This window comes from Poecilia formosa, unplaced genomic scaffold, assembly GCF_000485575.1.
Source record: "Poecilia formosa unplaced genomic scaffold, Poecilia_formosa-5.1.2 Scaffold371, whole genome shotgun sequence".
Classification (NCBI taxonomy): Eukaryota; Metazoa; Chordata; class Actinopteri; order Cyprinodontiformes; family Poeciliidae; genus Poecilia; species Poecilia formosa.
In genome coordinates, this window is record NW_006800310.1 from 356668 (window position 1) to 376665 (window position 19998).

Consider the following 19998-nt stretch of genomic DNA (forward strand, 5'->3'; position numbering starts at 1 on the left):
CCGCCCCAGCAGAGCCACAGCCGCCCCAGCAGAGCCACAGCCGCCCCAGTCCAGGTCCAATTGACATTCAGGTCCATATGCATCTGAACCGTACCAGAGTTCACTTAACCGAACCCAGACCGAGGTTTGTAGGCGGATTGGAGTTTGATTAGAGTTCACACTTCCATGAATGAACTGAACTTTCTAGACAAACAAACTAAAGTTATATAAAAATATTCCAATATTTTAAATAAGCTCCAAGAAAAAAGCATCCAAGAAAAGAAAAGTGTAATGAAATCAGTGATTATGCTAATTTTGCGCAAATAATTTGGCGAATAAAAGGTAATCTACAATCTACTGTTATTTTCTAACTTGGAGTTAAACTTGATGTCCAGCTCTAAACCAGCTGGAGGCAAAACTTCGACTGAAAGGTTTTTATCCCAAGCCGAGAAGTTTAAAGAGGCGATATAAGCCGGTCTGCAGCCGGCGACACGCCGCTCATCTCTAATGGAGGCCATGAAACCTCAGATGAGCCGAGATCCTCGGAGCGCCGGCGAGGGGAACAAAAGCTCATCATCTCCTCCGCGCTTACTCCACATCCAGGAGAGCAAATGAAGTCCATCTACTTTACCCCGCAATTTATTCCTGAGGGACGAGTGTGAGGGCAGAAAAAACAGCATTCAGGTCACACACACACACACACGCACACACACACACACACACACACACACACACACACACGTTCCTCCACTGGCTGCTGATAATAAGAGTCTGTTAGCATTCCTTTTTGAAAATCCAATCATGATTTGTGAGCAACAAAGCGTCTCCGGCGACTCAAACTATTCATCACATTTGGTGCGGCCGCTCTCGGAGTCGCTGCCGTCTTTTCTGCACGGCTGAGCGCTCGGCTCCAGGCGCCGACCGAACGCCGCAGAAACAACATTTCATTCTGCAGGACAACAAAAAGCAACTCCCAAAATGAAACAGCCGGAGCAAATACACAGGAGGGAACGAGTTTAAAATTGTTATTACTGATGGTTTGTGGTTAATTTAATGGAGCCGATGATAAACATGATTATTACAAACATGTAGATAGCTGCTATTGGAGGGCAGTTTCCAAGGATAATCATGGAAAGTTGAGTTGGAAAAAGCTGTAACAACAGGAAGAGATTCTTGATAAGCCGGACATGATAATTAATTTTACTGGACGATAAATTTTCCCAGAAGTTATTGCGATAAACAATAATATTGTTGTTTGAAACCATTTTAAGGTAATATGGTAATGAACGGATGGATGGATATGTAGATGAATAAATAGTCAAATGGACGGACGTTGCGGTCTTCATCTCGTCTTTTCAGGACTTTGTGTCTTTCGTTTGTCTCTAAATCATTTTAAATCTGGCTGCTGCTGCTGCTCTAACAAGACAAATAAAACCTCATTTATAAGCAAAATGCCGAGCTGGAGAGGAATCCAGTCCGCCGTTAAAGACATTTTAAGACTTTCACAAGCCAACAAACACTCTGACTAACAGAACCCAGAGGGGCGAATATGTGGAAAAGTGATTGTTTATAGCTGCACAATCCTGTGAATAAAGGCAGAGCTGCAGAGATTCAAGGCGGCTTTAATTCAAAAACGATGACAGCGAATGATTCTGGAGATCAAAACGATCCACGAGATTAAAATCCAGCCTGTGGCAAACGTTAGAAAGTTTTATTATCACTGGAGCTGGGAGAAGAATGAGAGACGAACCGACAGAAATTCATATCTGAGAATGTAATGTTGACAGAATAATTCGATCCTCCGGTTGCTGTCGGCCATTTATCCCAACGAAATGCTGAACGCACCAACAGGAAGTCCTCTGCAGAGGTTAGCCGCAAAAATTATACTCAAGCAAAAGCATTTTTACTAAAGTAAAAAGTTGCCGTCCAAGAAATGACTCAAAAGTAGGAAAGTATTTGGTAAATCAAAGTCTGAGTGTTTCCACTTACCAAGTCAAAGCACTTACCAAATCAACTAAAAGTTGGTTTTTATCATTTAAAATAAGAAAATCTAACTTATAAATAACTTTTCAGCAAGATATTGGAGCTTGTTTTAAGTCAATAAATCCTTACTATTGATGGAAAAAGTGCTAGTTACGTTGTCAGATTCTTTCACAAACAACAAGATATTTTCCCCATGTTATAAAGTGAATTTATCTGCCGACGCAGCAGGTATATTTTCCATCAATATGAAGGATTCATTGACTTAAAGCTCCAATTTCATGCTAAAATGTTACTGGTAAGACATCTGTACTAGAAACTAGATAAAAAAAAAACTGTTAAGATTTTGTGTTTTTGCAGTGTAGAGTTGTCAAAAAGGCAAAAATACACAGAAAATACCAAAAATAATAAATGTTTCTCACTTTATTCATATCCCAATAAGGTAATTGGCCTGCATTAAAACAATGAATATTATTTAATTTGTTATTGGTTTATTTCAAACCATTTAAATGAAAAACTATATAATAATGTATTTAGACATAAAAAGCTCAAAAGTTGCCACTGTAATTTGAGACAGACTTTGCAAATTTGTTTGATTTGATTCAATCTTTTAAATTATTTTTATGTTTTTCTGATTTAGACTTTTGAAACGTGTTCTTTCCTTGCAACCAAACAGATTTCTCTCCGTTTTGCTGTCACCATTTCCGTTCTGGATTAACGTCATCGTATATTGATCGGCTTTCTAACTGCCATGTCATTTCTCATCTGAAACTTCTAAATATCTTTGCAGAATCATTACTTAAGGCTTTAATTTAGGTATTTTTATTCTAACCTCCAGCTTTGGGGTTTTAGATTCTCTTAAAATTCTCTTTGAGTGCGTTTTACCCACTGGGACTAAAAGCCATTTAGTTTGGCTGAAGAATTCAATTTCCAGGCAGAAATTCAGCATAGTCTGTGTACAGAGGGGGAAAAATGCTTCAGTTTGTTTATGACTAATAAAACTTTGTGCTGAACACAGATTTGCTGATTTAATTTAGAAAAAAACGTGCGTTTCACTTGCAGCATGACTCATTTGGGCTCCGTCGTCATATGTGAAAGGCATTAAATCTGAACCTGTTGCTGCGGGCCGACTCCCTCGCTCACAGAGAGAGGAATGAAAGAATGAGAGAGTGGAGAGGAAGCTGCTAAAGCCATCAGAGCTGCACAGCATCTCTGCTGTCATCCATTACAGTGTTAGCCCTGTTCAGTTCGCTTTCATCCAACTCCAGTTCATTTAGGGAGGTGTGAACGAGCAATCGAACCCAAAAAACGAACTCCGATCCACCTAAAATCCTCTGTGTTGATTCGGTTGAAGTGAACTCTGGTTTAGTTTGAATGCAGTGTGAATGCAAGCGGATCAGAGACCGCTCCAAAAGCAGGAAGTTAACTATGGACATCATGAGCGCTAGATCCTGCCCCATTTCCCTGCTGGAGGGGAAGACGGTGCTTGCTAATGATGGCTAGCATTGGTTTTAGCCGTTATTCATATAACACACAAAATTTTAAATGTACGCCTGACATACAAAAGAGAAAGGGACACGATGTTTTTTACTACAACTAGATAACAAGGTCAGGAAAAAGTTTTAATGAAGAAAAAAAAATAGCAAGGGAGAGGGAAGTAGGTCATGCTAGCTTGACTATAACAACCGTAACTGTAGACAGGCTGTGGAATTCTTTGTTTCAGTTCAGTTACAAAATAATAATAAAAAGTGACCTAAATACCAACTCTGACAGATCATCAGTAGAGCAGATGTTTAAACGAGCTAATCTACCACAGCAGTGTTAGCTTAGCTAATAGCAGCGGTAGCTAATCTATCACAGCAATCACATATTTATACTCACAAAATAAGTTTACCGGACTGAATGTTCTGTTCTTTGTGTGGGAAATGTTTGAGTGTTTTTTGATGTTGAATCCTGAAATATATTGGCGTTGTCGTAAGTTGCTATGGCAACAAGTCTGTGTGTGTAGCGTAGCATAACAGACATAAACAACAAACATAAAAAACAGAATATAAGTGTTTCTAGTTCTTCATCGCCGTAATATTCCCTTCGCTGCAGCACAATGCAGCCACTGCAACTTTTGAACCTTCAACAAACAAAAACAGGACTAACTGCCGGGTTTGTTTGTAGAACCTGGCGATATTCATAACATAACATCAAATAGAAAGAAACATTTCCTAAAGTATAAATTTTAAGCTAATTTTAGCAGTGCCAATTATGTAAAGTTCAATTATTGAGCAAAATAAAGGAGGAATTTGCTTCGTACTCTCTCGCATTGTGACAGAAACCAAACTGTTTACAGATTTATTTACATCCAGGGAGAAAATATATTTAAAATTTTTCTCAACTTTAATTTAAGCCTTATTCATAGGAATCATGTAAGAATAACAGCGCTACGAACATTGATGTGACGGAATGACTCAGTGCGTCGTAATGGCGCCTGAGGAACGTCGCTAGCGTTAGCGGCTAACAGGCGATGTACAAACCTGTCATGTATATCAATAAAAAAATCCCTGCACTGTTATAATCTGATAACACTCCATTTTTCTTTACATTTTGTGAAGGAAGTTGCACTCAGTCTTTTCTTTAGATGTTTTGTGTTGATTCCTTTAGTAGTTCTTGGTGCAGCGCCCCCGCAGGCAAGGAGGGGAACAGGTTTTTCAATTGGTTAAATATAAATTTGAACCACACAAGCTGAAAATGTAACTAAAGTTGCCATTTTGGTCCCTAACCAAACTTCTACTGAACTATCCTGAACTATCAGGTGTGAAAGCATCTTTAAACGCAGAAAGTCTGCCTCCTTGCTCCTCCTCTTTTCCTCACTTTCCACTGAAACCTTTTCAGTCTGCTGTTTAAACAGCAGCGAGCCGCAGGTACCCCTGACTCAGCCGTCTTCAGGACAGAAAAAGCAATCAAAGGATCGACAGCCAACTCCTGCTGGGAAACATCAAAGTGCTGCTTCGGACCAACAATAGAGGGACGCCTCGGGGCGGGTGCCAGATGGAAGAAAAGACACAGCTGCTGGGTGTTTGTGATTCTCCTGCAGCTAAAAATGACACGCGAGCCGTGATTATTATTAATACAGCTATTAAGGGCTCTTTAGGTTCTCATTATGGCTTATTGATGAAAGCCAGAAGCGCAGAGATGAGCTAAACAGGAGTGAAGGACAAACAAAACGCGTCTCCTCTGAATTGGGTTTTCTGCACATTTTCACACAAATTTATCATCAACAGCAGATAAACAAATATAATACAAAGCATTGTGTAGTAACTAGCAGAGGTGGGTAGAGAACCCAAAGATTTTACCGAAGTACTGAGTAAATGATCAAATTATCAACCATTTAATACTTAAAAATGACATTAGATGGAACAAAATATAAAGTTAAGTGGAAATTTTGGCATTTTAAGGACCAAAATGACAATTTATATAACAAAAAACCAAAATCAGACAAAGGAAAAAGTTTTCAAATCAGTTTCCTTCAAGAAAAAACTTGAAACTTTAACAGAAACAGCAGGTGTGAGTCTGACTGGTGAAGTTTTGGTTAAAACATGTTTGTTTTTCATTCAGTGGGTAGAAAATCCAGAAATTTTACTCAAGAGTAAAAATACTTCATAAAATTACTCCAGTAAAAGTTAAAAGTGCAGCGTAGTAAAAAAAATTACTAAGGTAAATGTAACTAGTTAGTACCCAAATCTGGTAACTGGTTACATTTAGCAAACGTGCAAAATACTTTTTAAGGTTTGGATCTACAATAAATCAGATCCAATACCACAAAAATCAAATCAGACTATTTTATGTCCTTTATTTTAGCTCCTATAGCCGCAAGTACTTTTGATTATTTGATGACAAAATGTTTAGACAAGAAAAGGCCAGAGTTAACCGATTAATTCAGATATATGCTACACATTTCAGACTATTCTTTGCAACAACTCTGAGAAGTCGCCAATCATTTCTCATCCACACCACAATTCAGCTCCAAAACACAAATTCTCTCTTAGAATCGGATCCAAACTAAACGGAGCCTGAAAGCAGAAGAACACGGATCCAAATCCTTAAAAGCAGCGGCTTTGTTTTCTGCTCAGCTCTAAAACGGAGAACATTAAGATTTAGCAACAGCGCTGATAGAAAACAGACGTCTGGCTAGCTCCGCTGCCCCTCTGGTCCACAACCAAAGAAAGGCCGCAGGAAAGAAAATGGAGAAAAGCACATGAGCGTTCATGCATCCAGACTGAACCCAGTAAAACACTGACGACAAGCCTGAAACCATTCACTCATACCACACACACACACACACACACACACACACACACACACACACACACCAGCAGCAGCAGTTGGCAGCTGATAAAACTCCGCTCCAAGTCATCAACTTCGCCTTCCAAGTCTGTCACGCCTTCGCCTTTCTTCTCTTTTCTTTCTCTGCACATTTAAACCATCCAGACTTTTTCCATCATCCCAATTTTCTCCCTCCATCTTTAATTCTTCTTCTCTTTTCATGGTTGAGGTCATAAATTAACAAGCGGTGAAGAAGATGGACACACACCGAGCTCTGACTCCGGTCCAGCTGACTCCGGTCCGGTTCGGAGGCCATTAAAAACACTGGGTTTTGGCCAAACACAACAGTCAGCTGGACCCACACATGCAGACCAGAGCTCTGACCCGACTGACTGAACAGAAACGGCTTCATTAAAACTTTCTCCGGTTTCTGGTACTTCAGCTTTTCTCTCGTAGTCTCTACTGAATGCTGATAAGAGGAAGATCTTACACAACTCAACGCTGCCCTGGCTGTCGAGCACAGCAGTGGCAGCATGATGCTGAGGGCTTACTGGTCCGTTGTAAAAAGCAGATGGAATAATAAAAAGGACTCAACCTCCAAACAGACCAACTGAAATCAACAGTTGGACTCAGATGGACGCTGATCCCAAACACATTCAAACTGGTTTTAACATTTAGCTTCCAGAACGGCCTAGTCAAAGCTCGAAACAGCACTTCCAGACCAGGAAATAGTTGAATGAACTCCAGCACTCAGGGGTTTCTATAAGTTATAGGAAAGTCTTAAAGACCTGGATGAATTATGAACTGCTAACATCCTCACTTATAATCAAATTCAGTTTAAAACGTTAAGTTTGTATTTCCAAGGTCATTTAAAGGCTGTTTTTATCAGAACCGGCTCGGTTCTGGTTGACTTGGTTCTGGTCATCAAACCAACCAAACCCTTTGAGCAACCTGTTCCCCTTCTCACCTGTGGGGGCGCTGCACCAAGAACCACTGAAGGAAACGATACAAAACAAACACTGAGAGCAACTTCCTTTGTCACCAAAAGGAAACAAAAAATTATTTCTAAAAACAACAAGTTATTTATCTGCTAGCGCTAGGCTAGCATGTTAGCTTTGGTTGTTTCAAACAAACCGAAATCGAGGTTTGTCGGCGGACCAGGGTTTGGATTTTTATTCATTCACACCTCCACAAACGAACCGGACTTTCTAGGCAAACAGACGAGTCGGATTAAAGCGGATTGGTGCATCTCTAAAGGTAATTTCTGTAGTTTTTGTCCAGGTAATAAACACAACCTGCCAGCTTATTCATAAAGCAATGAGCCAACTGAACCCAAGGAATCTGCATCCAATCCAGACTTGAAATGAAACTGAATTAGACAGAAAACAAAGGTGTGTACTGAAGAAAGGATTGAGTAGAAGTTGTGTTGGAAGCGACGGCCATGACGGGCGATGGAGGGAGGAAAGTCTCACACAGAGGCGTCACGCTTTAATCCGAGCTGGCAGAGCGCGAGCGGATCATAGAAAACCACACATTCAGATGTGACGGCCATTTAAATCGACTGGTCACACTGGGAGGGCTGATTCTGGTCCAGCAAGGGTTTCTGATGCCTCTGGCTCCGTATCTGAACTGGAAGTGTTGATAAATGACTCCACTGGTCTAAAAACTGTTCAGATTCTGTTCTGCAGGAAAAAACTGAAATAATTTAGAGTCTGTTGGTGTTAAAACCGGAAAAGGTCTGATTTCTGCTCATTCTCCTTCATAAAACAGAGGAAATTCAGTCTGCTGGAGAACATATGTATTAATCAGGCCTGGCAACAGATTTCAAAATAAATTCAGATCTGGGCTTTGACTAGGACGTGAAGCTTCACCCCAGTTTCAATTCTTCTGCAGCGTCTGATTAGGATTATATGGCGTCTGACCAACATGATGCTGCCACCACCGTGTGTTGCTGTGGGGACAGTGCGTTCAGTCTCTTATTATTAGAAGTGATTATTTATCGTATCGTTTATCATTTATCGTGATAAATTTATCATCATGATAAGAATTTTGATTTTTCATTGTCACAATAAATTCCAGTTAATGACTGTCAGAATTATTATTTTCACCATTTTCTCCAGTTTGTTCAATTAAAGTATCAATAAATATCAATAGTTGTCAAAATAAAATTAAATGGTGTTGCTGTGAGCAGTTTATTGATAAAAATCACTTTTTATGTGACGTGTCCAAAAGAAATGTATTCAAAAGCAGAGTTTGTGTTTGTGGGGCTATGATAAAAATCACTCTGAGTGCCAATTATAATCCTTTTTTGTTGTTGTCTTTATGATTCCTCACTAAATCTGGGAATTTTAAAAGGTTTGGATTAAATGAGGTGAATGAAAATGTGTTTTTGTAAAACATTGCAGTATAATTTTCTTTCCACGTCACGATTATGCGCCGCTTTCTGCTGCTTTATCGCATAAAGTCACAATAAAATACCCTGAGGTGATAAAAGTAAAAGATAAAAACCAACAAAAAACAGTGTGTTGTTTCAGTAATGACTTCGCCTCTGTGTGGAGTGTTAGAGAAACAGCCTGGAGCCTGAAATTAACCTTTGACCTTGAATCATTACAAAGAAACACAGATTCAGCTGAAGAAAGCAGCTATACTGACTGTCAAAGCGTCAACGCAGCCATCAGGGTGAAAGGAAAAACTATGACAGAGTCCACAAAGACTGATGATTTCAAAATAAAAGCATCCTTACCTGATCAAAGTGAGCGACCTCAGATGACCTCGATCTCCTGAAAGAGACAGACATATCTGTTGAACTGCAGTTGGGGCCACAAACACAGCAAAGAGCAGCCTAAAATATCACACTCCAGATGTTCGAACCATGAAAACATCTTCAGCTGAAGTTTAGCAAAAAATGGAAAACCAGCCGTTATTTTCCTTCATCAGAACCGTCTGAACATCCGGGTCCAGCCAAACCTCTGGAGGTGCCGGTGTGATCACGAATGCAGCTACAGAGACGCCTTTGTATCACAACGAAACCAGGCTCAAACCCACAAATGTAAAACATAATTATTTCTCATAATTAATTCAAACAAACGGCCAGAAATCTTGTATTATCTGGGAGCAGAGAAAGAATGGAGCAAAGCTGGAGCGGTGCCCGCTTCAAACACGGCCTTTCATCAGGAAACACATTCCACTGAAGGCATTTTAATTTGAAACCAGAGCAGAGTCGCTGCGTTTCCTCCGCTAACGATAACACGCTCAACAGCAGAGCGAACGCTTTTAAAACGAGAACATCTATTTGCAAATGAGACGCAGCGAGGAGAAAGAGAAATAATGCTGAATAAGCCCCAGTTTACAGGTAGCTTTATTCGCTCATGGAGGACGAGAATCAGTGTCGCGCACGCCGCCACGAGCAGAGCGCGTGTGTGTGTGTGTGTGTGTGTGTGTGTGTGTGTGTGTTGTGAAGTTTGTTTGGCAGCACTTCTAACGATCCGGAGGCCCTCGGTGCTGCCCAGCAGAAACGCCCGCTCTGTCTCTGCTCTATCTCAGGCAGCCATATGCTTCTGGATGGCAGAGCCGGGCCGGCCATATGTTCTGATCCAAACATCCAGATGGCAGCGCATCAGTCCGCCGGTTTTCCCTTCCATCATCTCAAAGTACCTGGGAACGGTCCTGGCAGCCGATACGGCATCAGCTGGGATTAAGGGATCCGGTTAATGATGAGGAGGATTTTATTCTGAAAGGATTTGGACCCAGTGAGGCCGAGCTGAGAGGAGCTGACGGGTTTATTAGTGTTTGGACCGGAGTCGATCTGATCTGGACACAATGGAGGTTCCCACAGATTTCCTGCTTCTACATGGCCAAGCTTCCAGAACCATCGACCCATTCTGGCTCAGATGAAAGAATAAAAGTTCTGGATGGATAAAAGGATGGATGGACCAGTGGATGGATGAACAGACAGATAAAGATAAATGACCGATCTATTTTAGCGATTTACATCAAAAACTGACAAAAAACCTGATAATTTCCATTATTTTAGGTTCCCATCATTTAGAAGTGTTAAAATGACTTCATTCTGAACAAATGAAACATGTAATTTGTTCAATTTGTGTTAAAGTAAATCAAAAAGTAATAAATATTCATCTTTTGTCCTTCAGCTGGACTGAAGATCTTTAAATCGACATTATGTGAGCCTTAAATCTCCAGGTGTGGGCAGATTGAAGTTGATTGGATGGAAGGAGTAACTGACAGAAGGGGGTCAGATTTATGGACGTACCAGGAACAACGTAAATATAATAATGTAAATAATTTGGGTGGAAAGTGACTTTCAAAGCGTAATGTTGAAGGAGTGGACAGCAGTTTTCCTTCAGCCTCCAGGCAGGCGGACGACAGACTCACTCAGCAGGTCCAGATCTGCTCGCCGTCTGACCCCGATGCCAGGAAAAAACACACACCCTCTGTTTCACACACAAACACACACACCACGGGTCAGCAGGCATGTGCCAAGAAAGACAATCCAAACAGCGGCTGCAGCATCAACACCCAGAGCGTGCTGCATGTTTGCTCAGAAAGCAGAGGCACCTGCTTCTGAAAACACAAAACGCTGCATAAAAACGGCGCTTCACTGCAAAACCAAAATCTTAGCAAGTAGTTTTAGACTCATTTCTAATGTAAACATCTTATTACATCTGAAATCACTCAAAACTAACTTACTAAGTAACGTTTCAGCAAAACAGAGGAGCTTGTTTTCAGTAAACAATTCATTAATGTTGACTAAACAAACATTAAGGTGTTCATGTTTGTTTCAAGACAATTTCCCTCATTATAAGTCAAATCATCTGTTAATAGAACTACTACTTTTTCATCAATGTCAAGAAATTATTTACCTAAAACATGCTCCTTTATCTTGCTGAAAATGTACTTGTAAGTTAGTTTGATCTAAATTCAAGTGTATTAAGATATTTACTCTAGTTATCAAACTAGCTACAGCCAGTTGTAACAAATTGAAATTACAATTTATTAAAATTTAAATAAAAATAATTGGTATGACTGTGTTTTTGCAGTGTTGATCTGGGGAAACCCTACAATCATCCCCTTAAGCTAAACACTCAAAATGAGTGAATGAGTAAGTAAATGCGAGCGTGTGTGGAGGCTTGTTTGTGTGGGAGTTTTAACAATTAGAGCAGGAAGCTGCAGCAGAGGAGCGCTGGGTTCCCTCTGGACTGCCTGCATGCAGAAATACTAAATTCCCACACTGTCCTCCGGCTCAATCTCAGCTGCAAAACATCACGAAAAATAAGCACAAGTTGGAAAACCCAACTTCCTCTCAACCCGTTTCCCAAACACCAAACAGCATTTAGTCTCCTCCTCTGCTGGCAGAGCCGACCGCCGGCGCTCCGTGTCGCCGGATCACAGGACAGACGCAGCTAATCAGATTGTTTATGAGGCCGAAGGAATGCGGGTCAGAACCCTCTGGGGTTCTGCTCTGGGTCTGTGCGACTCCCTGCTTCACCGGAAGACTCATCAGGAGGGGAAACAATCAGCTTTTCACTTAAATACTGACAGAGCAGAAAGAGACGAGCTGATCGGAGGAAAATCTGATGTTTTTCTTAACAGGAAAAAAACAACATCTAGNTACTAAGTAACGTTTCAGCAAAACAGAGGAGCTTGTTTTCAGTAAACAATTCATTAATGTTGATGAAACAAACATTAAGGTGTTCATGTTTGTTTCAAGACAATTTCCTTCATTATCAGTTAAATCATCTGTTAATAGAACTACTACTTTTTCATCAATGTCAAGAAATTATTTACCTAAAACAAGCTCCTTTATCTTGCTGAAAATCTACTTGTAAGTTAGTTTGATCTAAATTCAAGTGCATTAAGATATTTACTCTAGTTATCAAACTAGCTACAGCCAGTTATAACAAATTTAAATTACAATTTATTAAAATTTAAATAAAAATAATTGGTATGACTGTGTTTTTGCAGTGTTGATCTGGGGAAACTCTACAATCATCTGCATAAGTTCCCCTTAAGCTAAGCACTCAAAATGAGTGAATGAGTAAGTAAATGCGAGCGTGTGTGGAGGCTTGTTTGTGTGGGAGTTTTAACAATTAGAGCAGGAAGCTGCAGCAGAGGAGCGCTGGGCTCCCTCTGGACTGCAGGCATGCAGAAATACTAAATTCCCACACTGTCCTGCGGCTCAATCTCAGCTGCAAAACATCACGAAAAATAAGCACAAGTTGGAAAACCCAACTTCCTCTCAACCCGTTTCCCAAACACCAAACAGCATTTAGTCTCCTCCTCTGCTGGCAGAGCCGACCGCCGGCGCTCCGTGTCGCCGGATCACAGGACAGACGCAGCTAATCAGGTTGTTTATGAGGCCGAAGGAATGCGGGTCAGAACCCTCTGGGGTTCTGCTCTGGGTCTGTGCGACTCCCTGCTTCACCGGAAGACTCATCAGGAGGGGAAACGATCAGCTTTTCACTTAAATACTGACAGAGCAGAAAGAGACGAGCTGATCGGAGGAAAATCTGATGTTTTTCTTAACACTGTGTGAGGAAAAAACAACATCTTGGCTAAAATAAGACACCCTGTCCTGAAGCAGTGGGACACTGTAAATAATACACCTGTGATTCTCTCATTTTATAATAAATTCCTAAAGATAACTTATAAAAACATTAAATTCCCAAATATGCTTGTTTGTTTGGTTCACACAATAAGATTGGTAAATTATCTGACAATTCAGAGATGAAAGTAAGTATCTATATTTGTAATATTTAATTCTGAAGGTTTCGAACTCCCAGAGAGTTTTTGGTTCCAGTAAAAACAATAAAATTCCCCTGAAAGCCAATGGATAGGATGGAATGAGAAGGTGGAAGGTTGGAAATGATAAAGAGGAGATAAAATCGAATGGAGCTGCAGGCGTTTGTTTAACCCTCCGACTGAGAATGTTGAATCTGTTGGCATGCTCTGATCCAGCCGTGGAGGCAACCCGGGCCTGAAGTGATGTGGAAACTAAACAGATTTGTGCCGGTGGAAGCATGGTGGTATGTTAGGAGAGCTAAAGTTAGACACATAGAAAAGGAAAAACAATTCCAGAGAAATCTAAGGTACAAAGAGGTCCATTTTAGGCCAAATAGACCGAGAAGAGAATCACTGAAAAGTAAAAAAATAACCAAATGTCTCAGAGGGGATTGATCAAAGAAACATCAAACAATTTGTTGTAAAAAGAGTCGCAAGAAACGTGTTGAGAAAAAAGTTACAAACTATCTTCCAAGTAGTTGAGGAGAATCAAGCATGAAGCAACCAGGAACCCACCATCTTCCAGTCATGTCGTTACCGACACCTATCTGGAGTTCCTAGAAGTACCAGAAGTTCATAGGTCAGAGACACTGAGGGGCGTGGCCTACAAAATTCAACTCCAGTAGCCACTATCTGAACCAAGTCCAGTACAGTTGGTTCAATTGTTCTGTTTCCAGCTGCTGTGGGTCCGTTTCTGCTCTGAGTCAAACCAACAAAACACTCTGAGCAACCTGTTCCCCTCCTGGCCTGTGGGGGCGCTGCACCAAGAACCACTGAAGGAAACGACACAAAAACATCTGAAGGCACTGAGAGCAACTTCCTTCTTCACCAGATTTTAGCAGTTGGAGGATTTGGCTTTACTCTTTGGCTAAAAACCACGAGACATTTCTCCCGCTAGCACTAGGCTAATGCGTTTGTTTTAGTTGTATTTACCCAGAATGCCCTGCGCTGTAGTTCACTTCATGCTTCTGGAACAGTCTCCGGTTCGCTTGTAATTCACATCAATTCGAACCGAACCACAGTTCACTTCAAGCAAATCAGACCGAGGTTTGTCGGCGGACCAGAATTAGATTTTTTTTGGTCCAATTACACATTCACACCTCCCCACATGAATCAGACTTTAACGGACTGGAGCTGAATTAAAGTAGACAAAACTGTAATCTAAAAGCAGAATCTGGAACACCCAACTATCTGACTGTCAATAGGCCAAAAACTGACATCAGATTTAATATAAGCAGCATAGAACATTTACCTGAATCAATCTGCATTAAAAGGTTTGAGACTCTGAGTAGAACCGTTTCAATTAAATGGGATTCATAAAACTGACTGAAGGTAACTGCTTGGCCAAAACCTTCAGGAGTCTTGGCCAGAAAAGAAAGTGTTTAAATAGCCAATATTTAAACGTTTCTGCACCATTTTGGTTTGGTTTTCTGACATTTTCTATACAAATTGATGCCTCCTTCATAGACATCAGCCCGTCTTCATTAGAGCCTAATACACCCTGAATATAGTTCGAATATTGTATCGTAATATGCATTATTCAGAGTAGCTGTGAATATTGTATGAGGAGGCTACATTTGAATTCAGACTGTAGTTCTGGACCTGGCTGATGGATGGAGACTTGAAGAGAATGCCAATAATTAGATGCAAAGTAAAGGAAGGAAAATGAGAAGCGGGACAAAAAGTGGAAGCAAATCTAGATTTTTAAATGCATAGAGTTGCTTCGTGAATTAAAGCGACGACGACGCGTTGATTGTCTTGGCCTTTGCGAGAGCGTCTGTTTGTGAAAGCTCCGGCTCATCAGTAAATGTGCTGATGCATGTCTTCAGCTGGAAAAAAGTGATCTTTCGTTCTTATCTCACCTCCTTTATTATATCCCAGCGTTCAGATTGGAACGGCACGAGATGAGAGAATCAGTTCGTATTGAACACGGCTGAATGCTGTGCTGATGAAAGCTTATGCTGATAATAGCTTTTTCATTATGTCCTTAGCCAGGCTTGGCATTTCATTTTCTCTGGCACACAGAGAGACAAGTTAAGATTTCCACTGCTGCAGCTTTCAGAGGTTGCTGTTATTTTCTGATTAGATTGTGTGTTTGGAATATTATTTCTTTTAAAGGCCTTCTGCATGCGCGATTAGTTTCTGTGGAGGTGGCCTTGGTGTGAGGGGCTGCTTTGAACTTAAAAATAAATCTGTCTGATTAGCACAAATCAGACAGAAGCAGGTCATTAACACTACAGTTACATATTTTCTAAATTCCTCAATGTTCTCTGGTCACTATGTCCATGAATCTTCTTTCTAGACATTTATGGTCATCTTTAGTATGACTGCATCAGCTCAGCTGCTTGTCATCCAGAAGGTCCAACATTTTCATCTGGACTAGTGTGAAAAATGCTAACTAAATTGCAGTGGTATTTTATCAAACACTCAATCTGGACTGGTGAAAATGATCTCACTTTGGGATGCTGAATGCTTGAAACTGATGGCATCACCTACCTAATAATCATGTTATCCTATGTATGAGGAAAAAACAACGTCATAAAGTAAGATGCCCTGTCCTGAACAGTGGGACACTGTAAATTATCCACCCATGACTCTGTCATTTTATAATAAATTCCTAAAGGTAACTTATAAAAACATAAAATTTCCAAACATGTTTGTTTGTTTGGTTCACACAACAAGGCTGGTAAATTATCTGACTATTTTCAAAACCTGAGAGATCACACAAATGACGATGAAAATCTTAGCTACAACAGGTTTGGTTGTACAGTGTGGTGTTGAGTTACACAGCAGGATTAACTCGTCACACATGAACCAATTTCACTCACCAACATTCACGTCAAATGGGAAATTTTTCAAAATCTTGAACGTGAGTTGAGGTAAACAAACATGGCCGACTGGGAAGAACCAATGCCGAGTTTGATTAGTATTTTTAACAAAAAAATGATACAAAGACGTCTCTAATGTCCACCAGAGCTTCTGGTGCGCCGTGGTAGTCGTTTAGTCTTCTGTATTCTGGATTCCTCTCTGTGTTTCCCTCATCTTCCTCCCTGATCGGCTATCAGTCCAAGGGTCAGGCAGGTCACTCCTCAATGTTGTTGACAGACGTCAGTCGTCTTTGGTGTATTTTTAGAGATTTCTTTTGGTCGTTAAGCTCATTACTTTCCATTGACCCCAACGTGGTTCTTCTGTCTTGATAGATGGATCACTTGTGGTTTGACCTTTTTAACCAGAGAACATTAAGATGCTTACAGGGAAACTGCTGGAAACTTGAATAAATCAAACTACTAATGATCATGATGTTGGTACAGATGATTGTTTCCCAGTGAAAGGCTGGTGCTGGTTTACCTCTTAGCTCGGTTAAATTTGATAATAAAGACCAAAAACTTTTACTAGAATGGAAAAAAACACCAGGGACCAGTTGTTTAAGATGATTTGGTGCAACTCCAGTGGATTCAACCTTGATCTGTTTTAACTTTAGTAGCAGGTTTAATAAATTCAGTCTCCGGGTTGTTTTTAGTCTTGTCTGGGAATTCTTGGATTGTCCTAAAAATCTGATGTTTAGCTGCAGATTTGCCAGGAAGAAGCTGGAAGGATCATGAAAATATTTTCCACTTTGAAACGTGGAAAAGAACATTAGAATTGACAGAAGTGGGTGTGATTGAAGTCCAGAGTCTGAAATGTTTCCACACCCTTTGGTTGCATCAGATTTTCTAGGTCTTGGATTTTTGTTTCTGATCCGAAGTCCTTTGGGACGGACAGGCGGTGGTGTAGGAGACCAGCTCGCTCGCTCGCTCCGGCTCCCCCCGTCTCTGAGGAATCTCAGTCATGTTGAGTAGAACCAGATGTGCTTGCTCCCACCTCTCTCCTGTAACCATCTCTGCTTTCAGTGTCTGCTGCCACTTTCTAAAGACGTCTAGGAATAGATCACAAACCCTTTAGTCCCGACAGGAGAGCACAGCAACACAAAGATCTGTGAATCTTTCAGATGAGTTTTCTTTCAACATGTTTTGTCAAAAAGTCAGAAAATCTTTTTCACTTATCACAAAGATAAAAGGTTCTGGAGGAAAGTCCAGAACAGAGTCCGTCCAGCATGTCCCAGCTTTATGCTTCTGTGCAAATTTCGACATTTGATATAGATTTCACTCATGGAAATTTGTTTACTTCTGCAACATTTTGACAGAGGGTGCATTCACACCGGCTCTGTTCAGTCTGCTTTAATCCAACTCCAGTTTGTTTGACTAGGACGTCCGGTTCGTTTGGGGAGGTGTGAACGTGTAATCGGCCAAAATTGACCATTGCTGTGCCAACAAACCTCGGTCTGGGTTTGGTTGAAGTGATTCTGGTTCGGTTTGAATGCATATGTGAAAGCCAAGTGGACCAGAAACCACTCCAAAAGCAGGAAGTGGACTACAGCGCAGGGCATTCTGGGTAAATACAACCGAAACAAACGTGTCAGCCTAGCGCTAGCGGGAGAAATGACTTGTGGTCTTTAGACAAACACTAAAGAGAAATCATCCACCCACTAAAATCTGACGGGTCTCCATCTTCTTGCTGAAGAAGGAAGTTGCTCTCAGTGTCTTCAGAGGTTTTTTTGTGCCATTCCCTTCAGTGGTTCTTGGTGCAGCGCCCCCACAGGCCAGGAGGGGAACAGGTTTGGTTTGACTCAGAGCAGAGGGAAAGCACCACAGTAGCTGGAAATGTTGCACTTTATTCTACTGGACTATTAGGTGTGAAATCACCTTCACTTGTCTGATAGATCAACCTTCTTGGCTACATCTACAAACAAACCCCTTCCTGTACTTTTCATGTTCCACAGGGCTCTGATTTGGGGCCTTGGTTGTTTCTTTTCTACCCGTTTCCTCTTTGTCCTGTTCTATATTTTAAGGATATTCCCCATCATGCCCACGCCGATGATATCCAGTTGTATATCTCTGAAACTGCACATTTTACTAAAATATCTGGATTCAATTAAAGCAGGAAGGCTGACAGTTTTCTTCAATTAAATGAAGAGAAAATTAACTACAAAGATGAAGCAGATCTTTGTCTAAATGTACCAGTAGAAACTTTGGGATAACCTTCGACTCAGGTTTTATGCCGGTCCAACCTCTGGTTTGATCCAGTTATGTCCCGATATGAAAATATTAATTCGTCATGACTGGGTTATTTCTATGTGCTGAACATGTCCATCGTAGACGAGTTGCAGTCAGTGCAGAATGATCCGTTTTCTGTCTTGACGTAAAATTAAGCAACGAGTTTCTTAATAAATGAGACAAAATCAGAGGAACTGTTGGCATCACTAACTATCATTAAATAGTTGATCTGAATGACTGTTTCTCATCCATTCTTAATTTTTTGATGTGTTGCTTTTTCAGACCCTACTTCATGTTGTCAGACAGGTCCTGTATTAGCTGGATGTGATTTCTAAAACTTTTTTTCCCCCTTAACAAACGGAGACAAAGTTGGAAGCAAATATTAATTCATGCATTAAACAGATGGCCAGATGATCGTGTCTGATCTCACTAACCAAAACATCATTAAAAATTGGTAGAAAGGCCCTGAAGGAATAATGGAAGGTCATTCACCAGCAGAGGAAGAGCTGCCGCCTTTCCACGCTCTGCTTCAAAGATAAAACAGAAACTTTGCTTTGGGTTTGCTTTTTTTTTTCAGTCATGAAGAAGAAGCTGTGCTTAAAATATTTAGGACATGTCATTTACTTTTTAGGAAGTCAGGTCCTTCTTTCCCCCACAGTGTTTCCCCTGAAATAGATCTGTGCTGCTCAAATGTTTGATGCCATGACACCATCTCCTAGGACATCATTATCAGAGATGCTCTACATGTAATAATGCTCATAATTCTGCTCTAAAAATACTGAAAAGAAAATACTCCTCGTAGTGAAAAAGCTGCTGAAAAATCCTCACTATTTTATGATTTTAAAAAATGAGCCAAATTCATCCAGTGTGATGAAAATGTAAAGCATATTTAATCCAACAAACACAGATTCCCTCATAAACCCGATCCACCGACTAACTGGGAACAATGTCCTTCATCGCTCTCCGCAGGATGCAACGTCTCCACCAAGACAAAACGTAGGCGTTCAATCTCCTCTCTACAGCCACAGAAATCCCTCCCTCAGGGCGAAATCTGCAACGAAGTGAACCGCGTCTGCGCAAACATGGAAACCTGCTGCAGATTTCAGGTGATTCTGTGGGAGACGGCAGCCTAATATTTAAACTTAAACAGACGGAAGTTGGAGGAAAATTTGACTTTTTCTAAAGTTTTCTGGAGAGAAAGACTCTTCCAGAAGTTTACAGGCTGAGAAAAGATACAAAACAGGAAAAGACTCTTTGAATATCTGAACATTTATCAAATATGCTGGAAATTTTCTGTATTTTGTCACATTTGTTGTCATTCTCTGGTTTCTTCTGTCAAAGTTCAGCAAACCTGCTGATTATTTCTTAGATTAACTGATTAATAATTGATAGCAAAAGGTGCTTAATAGGAGATTTAATTTTTTTTTATGTTACAAAATTTTAATCAGGCAAAGCTAAAAATGAGACTTGAGGATTTCTGAGTAGATTAAGGTAAAGATGTGTTTTATTGTCTTAAATGAGAAATGTTTTTATTTTTGTACAGTACTGAGTTCATTACTGCTCTGAATATGTTGTTCTTTCAGCAAATGGCATTTTTAACCGTTTCCTCCAGTTAAGTTAATCATGATTAATTGTTCACCTCCACTCCTGTTTCCTCTAAACTAAAGACGTGCATCTGGAGTGAATCTGACGTCACCTTGTTTAGTTCCTGTGCTAATGAAACATCAGTTTTTTAAACTGTCCATCGAACGCAGCATCGCAGAAGTCAACAAGAGTAAAGTGATTAATCAGGTGATGTCATCAGTTTCAGTTTGATTTTCAAGCACCCAGCATC

The 19998-nt window shown here is 40.5% G+C and overlaps 1 protein-coding gene across 3 annotated transcripts in view; it reads right to left on the bottom strand.

The window, feature by feature from the left end:
* Positions 1-19998, bottom strand: part of LOC103154055 (plexin-B2-like) — a 119594-nt gene that overhangs the window by 42205 nt on the left and 57391 nt on the right. For all 3 annotated transcript variants that reach the window (XM_016662385.1, XM_016662386.1, XM_016662384.1), the window contains one exon: positions 9017-9053. The gene's annotated coding sequence lies outside the window, so the exon portion shown is untranslated. The remainder of the gene's footprint in view (positions 1-9016; positions 9054-19998) is intronic.